This window comes from Littorina saxatilis, linkage group LG1 (genome assembly GCF_037325665.1).
Source record: "Littorina saxatilis isolate snail1 linkage group LG1, US_GU_Lsax_2.0, whole genome shotgun sequence".
In the NCBI taxonomy this organism is placed as follows: Eukaryota; Metazoa; Mollusca; class Gastropoda; order Littorinimorpha; family Littorinidae; genus Littorina; species Littorina saxatilis.
The window spans coordinates 95,282,396-95,292,395 of record NC_090245.1 but is presented as its reverse complement, the minus strand read 5'-3'; the positions used below and the strand labels follow the sequence as shown (position 1 = coordinate 95,292,395).

The following is a 10,000-nucleotide window of genomic DNA, read 5'->3' as shown; positions in this document are numbered from 1 at the left end:
TTCAGTTTCATTCTGTGAGTTCTACAGCTTGACTAAATGTAGTAAATTCTCCTTACGCGTCTTGTTTCTTGACCAGGTTTCCTGAAATTGGCTGTGCAGATAGCGGCGAAGCGGTTTGACCAAGCGAAATAACTGCCTGAAACCCCAAGGGTTTGAATACTGTTTGAATGGAGCTTTCTTTCGGACAATCACAGGCTCCAGACACTCTGGTTTGGCTTTAAAACAATACAATACAATACAATACAATACAATAATACAATACAATAAAATACAATACATTACAATACAATACAATACAATACAAAATCATGCAATTCAATGAAATGCAATGCAGAGCATAACAATGCAATAGAAGCAAGGCAATGCAATGCAATACAATGCAATACAACACAATACAATACAATACCATACAATACAATACCATACAACACAATATAACACGGTTTCATTATTTCAGGAAAACATCTCTTGAGGCCTCCAACAGAAGTATTTCATTGTTTATAATAAGCGTGTGTGTGTGTGTGTGTGTGTGTGTGTGTGTGTGTGTGTGTGTGTGTGTGTGTGTGTGCCTGTGTGTGTCTGTGTGTGTCTGTGTCTGTGTGTGTGTGTAAGTGTGTGTAAGTGTGCCACGCTTCGTGCCTTTGTTCAAAATGATACGGTGTGCAACCAAATCTAGCCAGGACGTTCGGTCAACACCAAGGGAGCAAAGCGCATTGACCTAACAATTCTGTCGGAGCAAGAGTGTTTTCCCTTGAAGTTCGTATTCCTTATTTCTTGAAAGTAAAACATGAACAGACTTTTAAAGCAAACCTACTACGTGCGTACTCTTTTTTGTCTGTCTGTCTGTCTCTTTGTCTGTCTGTCTCTTTCTCTGTCTGTCTGTCTGTCTGTCTGTCTGTCTCTGTCTGTCTGTCTGTCTGTCTGTCTCTCATTGTCTCTCTCTGTCCCTGTCTCTGTCTCTGTCTCTCTCTCTCTCTCTGTCTCTCTTTCTCTCTATCTGTGTCTGTCTGTTTGTCGCTCTCTCTCTCTCTCTCTCTCTCTCTCTCTCTCTCTCTCTCTCTCTCTCTCTCTCTCTCTCTCTCTCTCTCTCTCTCTCTCTTGTGTGTGTGTGCAGTGTGTGTGTGTGTGTGTGTGTGCGTGTGTGTGTGTGAGTGTGTGACTCTCTCTCTCTCTCTCTCTCTCTCTCTCTCTCTCTCTCTCTCTCTCTCTCTCTCTCTCTCTCTCCCTCTCTCATTACATGAAACCAAAACCGTCTGATCAATTTCAGTTATGCTGTGATCAAACACTGCACACCCACACGCCATTTGCAGGTTGCCAACCTTTCTGGAGATTTGAGCACACAGTCACAATCCACGCTCAAAACCCTCACACATGGCTTTGTATGGCTAGCCAAACAAATCAAAAGCTTACAAAGAGAAACGACAACACTGAACCACTGGCAAAAAACTGTGAACATATTCAGAAGCCGTTTGTAATAGGAAAAGTAAGCATGCTGTTTTAAAGTAGTTCTGTGCTAACTATAGGTACGCGTGTTTGTCGCTCACACAAAAGGTGTGATGGTTACTAACAGCTGTTTTGCGGTGTGGAGTGCGTGTTATAAGCTTTCGATTTGTGTGTGGATTGTGTATAACGCAGATTGACCCATTCCTCTGTAGCTGGCTAACTGGATTGCATCATTATGTAGACGGTAGAGGCGGTTGCTTGTAGAACACTTTTAAAACCAAGACATTTGTTGTTTCATGGTTCAAGAGAAGAGAAAGATATCCTGAGAGTGTGAGTGTGTGTTTCCAGTTCGAGCTCAAGAGGCACACCTTTGTTTTTAGCAACGCACAGACCATTGCAGCTGAATTCAAAGATGATTTCACCGGGGTGATGAGGAGATAAACAGTTTTAACAGAAAAGATACTTCACTGAGGCTACACGCACACCAACACCAAAACACACACACACACATACACACACACATACACACACACACACACACACACATACATACACACACACACACACACACACACACACACACACACACACACACACACACTGGCACACTCACACACGCACTCACGTTCACACACACGCGCGCGCGCACACACACACACATGCAAACACGCACACTCACGCACACACACACACACACACACCGGCGAACAGAGAGAGAGAGAGAGAGAGAGAGAGAGAGAGAGAGAGAGAGAGAGAGAGAGAGAGAGAGAGAGAGAGATCAAATCAAATCAAATCAAATCAAATTTTATTTTTCGAGGGTTGTGGCATAAGCAATACAGTGAGATTTTTTTCAACCAGCCCTCGCCCAGAGAGGGGACTAATTTAATCACATATTTACACTTATAGTTACGTTTAAAGAAAGGTAGTGAAAAACGACAACATATGAATATTTACACATTACATATTATTACCAGCTATTGTGTTTTCAGCGTAGCAATAACGATGAAAACACAATAGCGTTTATATAGCTATTCTGACATTAAATTATGTGTTAAAATCATGTTTTTGTCAGCAACAAGTACCAAAATGGTCCATGTCGTTGATTGCAGACGACGGATCCCTTTCCGCACGAAGCCACGGAAATAACCGAACATGGAAAAACCCACGGACATGTATTACGGAGAAAACTCGAGATAACCGGATGTTTACGTCAATATGCTAGGAATCATATGACGTCATGACGTATCATGCTTGCCTACGTAGATTGTATGTTCGAAAGTCTGACTTCTGTTGGGAATTCGCGTGGTGAAGACTGCGGTAAATCTGTAGATGATAAGAGAACAAGGATTGTCTCAGAAGAAACGACTACATGTTTCAGACCGGTAACTTCATTTCAACATTGCACTATACAATGGACGTTCTATGTGACAGGAGAGTTTGCTGATTTTGTGTTAAACATTGGAGAGATCGTCTGCTAGAATCAGTGATAGGTCGCTTCAGATTGCAGCTTCTGAAAATTTGCAAGGTTTGTTGCCTGTTGAAGAACTGGATTTTACACGTAATGTATGTCATGTACAGTAAGCAACAACAAAAACACACAGAAAGCAAATGGCATCGTCTGTCGACTAGTCACAGAAACAAACCTGGCGAGGTATGCGTGTACTTTATACACGTGGAAGAAACCGGAACCATGCGTCTTTGTTTACGACAATGTATGCTTTTGGATATTGAGAAAAATGGCCGACTTCCGCAGCATTATGCTTTGATGATCGGAAGAGACCATCCAATCACAGCCCCCGAATTCCCCCACGTGTTCATCAGAATAGCTATATATACACAAATATTAAGCGTCGTATATGTAACGTAGTGAAAACAATGCTGAATACACAAGCATGAGTAAATGTGTTATTAAAAGTGTTTTTGTGTGCAGAGGCGGATCCAGGGGGGGTTTCCGGGGTTTCCAGTAAATTAACATTAAATACAGTGAAAGGTGAGAGAGAGACACAGAGAGAGAGCGAGAGAGAGAGAGTGAGAGAGACAGACAGACAGACAGAGACATAGATAGAGACGTGCACATTGAACCGAGGTCATGAACCTAATCCATCATGGCGACCCCATGACCCGGATGCTCGAATGACGTCAATGCTGACAACAATGCATCATGGGAGCAAACAAACCACGTGGCTGACTCCTCTCCGGTTAGCGGGTAACTGCGGTCACTACGAGCCTTGGTCAGCAGCAATTAGCTTGATTTTATTTTTAGACCGTGGGGTCAGCAGAGTACAAACATCACGGAATAGATTTCACTGCCTGATCGAAAGTAATTAGCCGACGAGTTGGAACTGTGACGGGCGGCGTTTAATTAGACTGTCCTCTTTTCTTTTCTTTTCTTCCTTTCTTTCCCCCCTTTTTTTTGGGGGGGCGGGGGGGGGGAGGGTTGGGGCGGGGAGGGGGGGGGGGGGGTTAGTGGTTAAGGATGGGTTTCTGTGGTATCACGATGTTCTCCTTGACTAATAAAAGAAACAATTCCCAACATTAACATGACTCGATTAAACTGTTGCCAGCTCTTGCGCAGTTGTACATGGGTAGTCACATTGGTCTTCTGAGTGTGTATAGTTTTGTCACATCAAGTTTGCTACAGAGTTTGTTATAGATATCAGGAAATAGAAGAAGCAATGACAAAGATAGGTACGCATGATAGACACCAGAAATGAAATTAGCAGTGCTAGAGACGACCCCTGCTATACAAAGGGAACACAGAGAGGTGTTACTAGCGTTCTGTTCGCGAGGTCGTGTCACAGCCAATCTGACATCGGACGAGGAGCACTGACGGAGATCAGAAACTGAAGTAGGAATTATAGATATCAGGAAATAGAATAAGCAATGACAGAGATAAGAAACAGCAGTACGAATGATAGACACTAGAAATGAAATTAGCCATGCCAGAGAAGCTCCGAGCTACAAGTGGAACGTATAGAGAGGTGGCGGTATAGCGTTCCGTTGAGTGTTTGTGTTGTCCCAGACGACAAAACACAGCACACACCAATCATCGATCCTCTCTACCTGGCAGGGGGTATGGGTGTGGCATAGTGGGGCAGCTTGATCCTCCCTACCTGGCAGGGGGTATGGGTGTGGCATTGTGGGGCAGCTACGAGTAGTGATCATTTCAGTTACCTTCATACGTAGTTTGTTTCTGTTTTCCAACAGTTTAGTTCAGAGGCTTGGATTTTTCGATAGGCCTAAATCACTTAGCCGACCATTACCCTTTTTCAACTGAAGTAATTTTTCGTGAAGGCATATTGCTAAAGTATGTTGTTTTTTTTTGGTTTTTTGTTTTTTTTTTTTTTTTTTAGAGGGGAAAAGGGGGGGGGGGGAGAGGGATGGGGAGAAACTGGCTAAGGGATAAAGGAACTATATAAGCAAATGACTGCGTTGACGATTTTGTTCTCCTCCAGAGATTGTTGTATTGATTGTTAGTGTCGTGTCCTGGCGGCACTTGTGAGTCTCTGGGGAGCATCAAGATTGTTGAACTATTTGTTTTCGCCAAGCAAACTCAAAAACTCAGGGGGGCCGGGGGACAACAGCTTTGTGTGAGAGAAAGATAAGAGTTAGCGCCCTTGACAATCACTGGCCACGGATAGTCCCGAGTGTTCCGCTGCGTAGACACCTCTGAGTTGTTCTGATTCACCACGGCTGTTGCCTAGCTTTTTTGTTCTCGTCATTCACTTAGTGTACGATTTCATTTAACCAATCTGGGCGTATAATCTATTGTTCTTTCTGTTGTCAACATGTTTCGGGTACTCATTGATATTTAATCATTTTTTTAAAATACTGTATTAAATTGTGGATGATGCATGAGTAGGCGTAGATTCGGTAAATTTAAAGAAGCTTGACAACTGACAATGATTTATTACCTATGTTTTGTGCACAGTAATCAAGAAAAAAATCAACATGGCGTGCTAATGTCCAGCTCAAAGGTGCATATTGCGAATAATTTACAAAGTCCAAGATCCAAAATGTTACCCCAAGTACGTTGTGGAGGTAGGCATAAGATCTAAAAGTTGAGAAGCATTCCCGTCGGTCAATGCTTAAATACAGCGCTTTTTGTCATGACACCCCCTAACAATTAACACAAAAACCTACCGTGTTCGACCACTCATACGATCAACACCTGCATCAGTAAGAATTGCATGACACAAGAAATAGGCAATATAGTGAAACACAACAACGTGTTCTGGGTAGATCATTGGTTTGACTTTCCCCTTGTATGTCAACGTTGCCAAGTTATGCCTATTCTAAATTGTTGTCGATTTTTGTTGGTACCTTATATTTTTGTCAGGTCGATGTTTGTGGTACCCATAAATTGGAAGACGGTCACGTGATCCTTATAAAAGAAATCTTTGATCCGAAAAGTGTGTAAGACAGCCAAGTGGAGTAAGACAGCCAAGTGGAGTAAGACAGCCAAGTGGAGTAAGACAGCCAAGTGGAGTAAGACAGCCAAGTGGAGTAAGACAGCCAAGTGGAGTAAGACAGCCAAGTGGAGTGAGACAGCCAAGTGGAGTAAGACGTCCAAGTGGAGTGAGACAGCCAAGTGGAGTGAGACAGCCAAGTGGAGTAAGACAGCCAAGTGGAGTAAGACAGCCAAGTGGAGTAAGACAGCCAAGTGGAGTAAGACAGCCAAGTGGAGTAAGACAGCCAAGTGGAGTGAGACAGCCAAGTGGAGTAAGACAGCCAAGTGGAGTAAGACAGCCAAGTGGAGTAAGACAGCCAAGTGGAGGAAGACAGCCAAGTGGAGTAAGACAGCCAAGTGGAGTAAGACAGCCAAGTGGAGTAAGACAGCCAAGTGGAGTAAGACAGCCAAGTGGAGTAAGACAGCCAAGTGGAGTAAGACAGCCAAGTGGAGTAAGACAGCCAAGTGGAGTAAGACAGCCAAGTGGAGTAAGACAGCCAAGTGGAGTAAGACAGCCAAGTGGAGTGAGACAGCCAAGTGGAGTAAGACAGCCAAGTGGAGTAAGACAGCCAAGTGGAGTAAGACAGCCAAGTGGAGTGCCTTTCGTGGCATAGAACGTTTGAATAAAATGACGCGGGAATGAATGTGTAAGTTGGTTTGCAAAAATGGGTCCAATATTTGTTGGGCCGAGTTAATATCACTAATAGAGAAGTCGTATTGAGATCGATTGGTGCTGTCTTGTTTTAAAAGGGTAAAGTACTACTCTTCTGTCACTCTGTTCTACCCGGGTACTATTTTGACAACATAGAAACAAAGCGTGGCTGGGAAAAAATGATCACACGCACCAAATTTGCAGGCAAGGTTTTTAAAGTAGAAAAAGGCTATTTGCTGTATTTTTCGACCACCAAGTTGCTGTTGCTGTTGCTGTTGCAATAATTATGTCTGCTAACATTACTGTCACCGTCACATACAATGCAGAAACCTTATTCCCCAAATTCACTCACGAGTTCAGCAGTCAGAGATCAAAGCACCTGAACCCAGAACATCCTTCTCCTCCGTGACACTGCCAGCCTCCACATTCTATGGACCGTAACTCGGTGCCTAGAAGTCCAATGTTTGCCTCAAACATTCTTCAGCCCCGATCTAACCCGTTGCGATATCTAATCATCTCCTTTGTAAAACAGACTTGATGCTGAGAAGTTTCACTGCACGCAGGACCTAAAAAATGGTGTCAGCTGAAAGACAACCCCAAAGAGGGTTGTCTTAAAGCCCCGCCTCCCCACTTCAACGGTCCTTCACTGGAACCACAGTCTTTATCAACTAAGCTGTAAGCACAAGAACACAAGGCCTGTTCTGATTGGCTCGGGCACGTGCGACGTTGCAATTTTTCAGGAGGACAGTAGTTCTAAGGGATGCTGGAATCTGGACCAGATACGCCAAACGGATTCCACAAAAAGAAAATCTCACTCCCCTTTCCTCAGTGTGCCCCGACAACCCGCTTTGTCAGAAGAATGAACAGGACTTTGTACCTTGCGTCCTTCTGAAGTATGGAAAGCCGTTTGGCTCATAACCATTACACGTGTAAAAAATGATTAGTACACGTGTAATAAAGAATTAATACACGTGTAATTAATGATTAATACACGTGTAATAAAAATGTCATACACGTGTACGAAATGATTAAATACACGCGTAATAAACATTTCTTACACGTGCATGAAATATTTATTACACGTGTATTTAATCATTTCTTACACGTGTATGAAATATTTATTACACGTGTATTTAATCATTATGCTATTCCATAGCATAAGAAAAAAAATTACACGTGCAATAAGAAATAAATACACGTGTATTAATCATTTATTACACGTGTATTTATGATTTATTACACGTGTAATGGATATGAGCCAAACGGCTTTCCATACTGAAGACCGTGTGGGCATGAAGGCTGAGTTCATCTGGACGTTCTGATTTGGCTTGGAAAGACAGAAAACTAACTGAACGGAATCAAATCTAGATACTCGACGACTCAGCCACCGCAGTAGGAACTGTGTTGATAGAACCAGAACAAACAGAAACATCAGCTCAAAACGAACCGCTAGCGTAGTCTGGACAGAAGTGGTAGCTAGAGAACGCACAAAACGTACTAGGTTTGGATAGTGATTATGGATAGTAGAATCAGAAAAAATTTCTGAAAAGGAATCAGTTCCATAACCACTCGGTCAAAATTCAGTATCATTGCTTCTTTATCTAAGCGAACCAGCCGCAAAATAAAAAGGTAGTGAACTAAGCGGAAGGTTTGAAAAAAGCCAATCGCAAACTGCATAGCAAATGATAAACGGTTATTTAAACGGTAGTTAAATCACCCTTAAGATTATTCAGCAAATCATAACTGTTCTTTGGCCAAACCGCCGCTTTATGAATAATAAACAGTCCTTACTAAGCAAATAGAGCTCAGCGTTTAGCTTATGCAAACATTTAAAAACGCTGTGGTTGAACTAATGTGTGCGAGTTCTAACAATGGCAGTGATTACCGCATGACACAGCGCCGTGAAATGTTCAGACACTTTGGCTCCCACAACGGTCAAGTGAGGCAGCAATTCGACAAAAAACAACGAACATGAAGTGCGAGTAGCTCTCTGCTGGAATATCTGTGAGTTTCCTTGTTTATTTTTTGGTTTTTTTTTGTTATTCTTTCTTCCGCGTGCTCTGTCTTTTTGTCACCTGTTTCACACTTGGTCTCTCACTCAGACGGGCATTGGTTTTTTGGTTTTGTTGTTGGTTTTTTTCTCTCGCTTTTTTGCCTGTTCCCTTGTCGTTGATATGAATGACTAAATTTAGTACACTCTTTTACAATTGTTGTTGTGTGTGAGATAAAGTGAACATGTATCTGCTCTTTTATATTGATACATATCAGGTCAACCCCGGCTTTTACATGGGATTAGACCATCCCTCCAAATGGTCACATACCAAAAATGAACCGCCTGGCATGGGAACTCTCTGGAATTGTTGGCATTCTTTTGGTGACAATTAATTTCGCAACTAATCTCAGCGAACAGTCAGGACGTTGTCTTTTGGTATTCGTCTGAGGGAGAAAGATGGTCTATCCCATGTAAACACCTGACAAGATCTCAGATAGTAAGGCAGGGCGGGGATGTAGCTCAGTCGGTAGCGCGCTGGATTTGTATCCAGTTGGCCGCTGTCAGCGTGAGTTCGTCCCCACGTTCGGCGAGAGATTTATTTCTCAGAGTCAACTTTGTGTCCAGACTCTCCTCGGTGTCCGAACACCCCCGTGTGTACACGCAAGCACAAGACCAAGTGCGCACGAAAAAGATCCTGTAATCCATGTCAGAGTTCGGTGGGTTATAGAAACACGAAAATACCCAGCATCCTTCCTCCGAAAACGGCGTATGGCTGCCTAAATGGCGGGGTAAAAAACGGTCATACACGTAAAATTCCACTCGTGCAAAAAACACGAGTGTACGTGGGAGTTTCAGCCCACGAACGCAGAAGAAGAAGAAGAAGATGGTGAGGCGACCTGTTTTCCCGAGAAGGAGTGTGCCTTTAGTCATTATCATTAATACAATTGTTAGTGAAGAGTTATTCTGGAGATACATTACCTCAACAGTTGCAGGTGCAGAATTGAGCTAGCTGTGTTATGATTTTCTGTTCTAACATAAATAGATGGCATTTAAGGTATTCAGGTTTTTATATCTCCAGACAAGATAAGCTTTCTATCGTGGAGTGTTACTCTTTTCACTCGAGAATTGCTTGGCAGGTACATGGGTTTTAATCTTTATTCAAAGAGTATGGCTTAATTAAGCGGCAAAATATCATGCACCTTATACCCTCAAGACCGTTAAGCAGGATAACAGTTTTGTTATCCTGGATCATCCTGACCTCAGGTCAAAATGAGTTCGGCTCATTCTCTCCCTGACAGGATGCCTTGAGTTTCCTTGTCTGGCAAGGAAAACGATTTTTGTTTTACATATTTAGAGCTTTTTGTAATGTATTATTGATATAAGCAGATTCGCTATCGTCGATAATGATTTTTCATGGTGTTTTGTAATTTTTAAATTACAAAGGAATTGATATGTGAGACAG

At 42.7% G+C, this 10,000-nt stretch overlaps 1 protein-coding gene and 1 long non-coding RNA gene across 2 annotated transcripts in view; both read left to right on the top strand.

Moving 5' to 3' along the window:
* The window catches only part of LOC138946507 (uncharacterized), a 458,926-nt gene that overhangs the window by 337,455 nt on the left and 111,471 nt on the right, over window positions 1–10,000 (top strand). The gene's annotated exons all lie outside the window — the stretch shown is intronic.
* The window catches only part of LOC138946311 (uncharacterized), a 60,583-nt gene continuing 58,574 nt past the window's right edge, over window positions 7,992–10,000 (top strand). The window contains exon 1 of the mRNA XM_070317856.1: window positions 7,992–8,549. The gene's annotated coding sequence lies outside the window, so the exon portion shown is untranslated. The remainder of the gene's footprint in view (window positions 8,550–10,000) is intronic.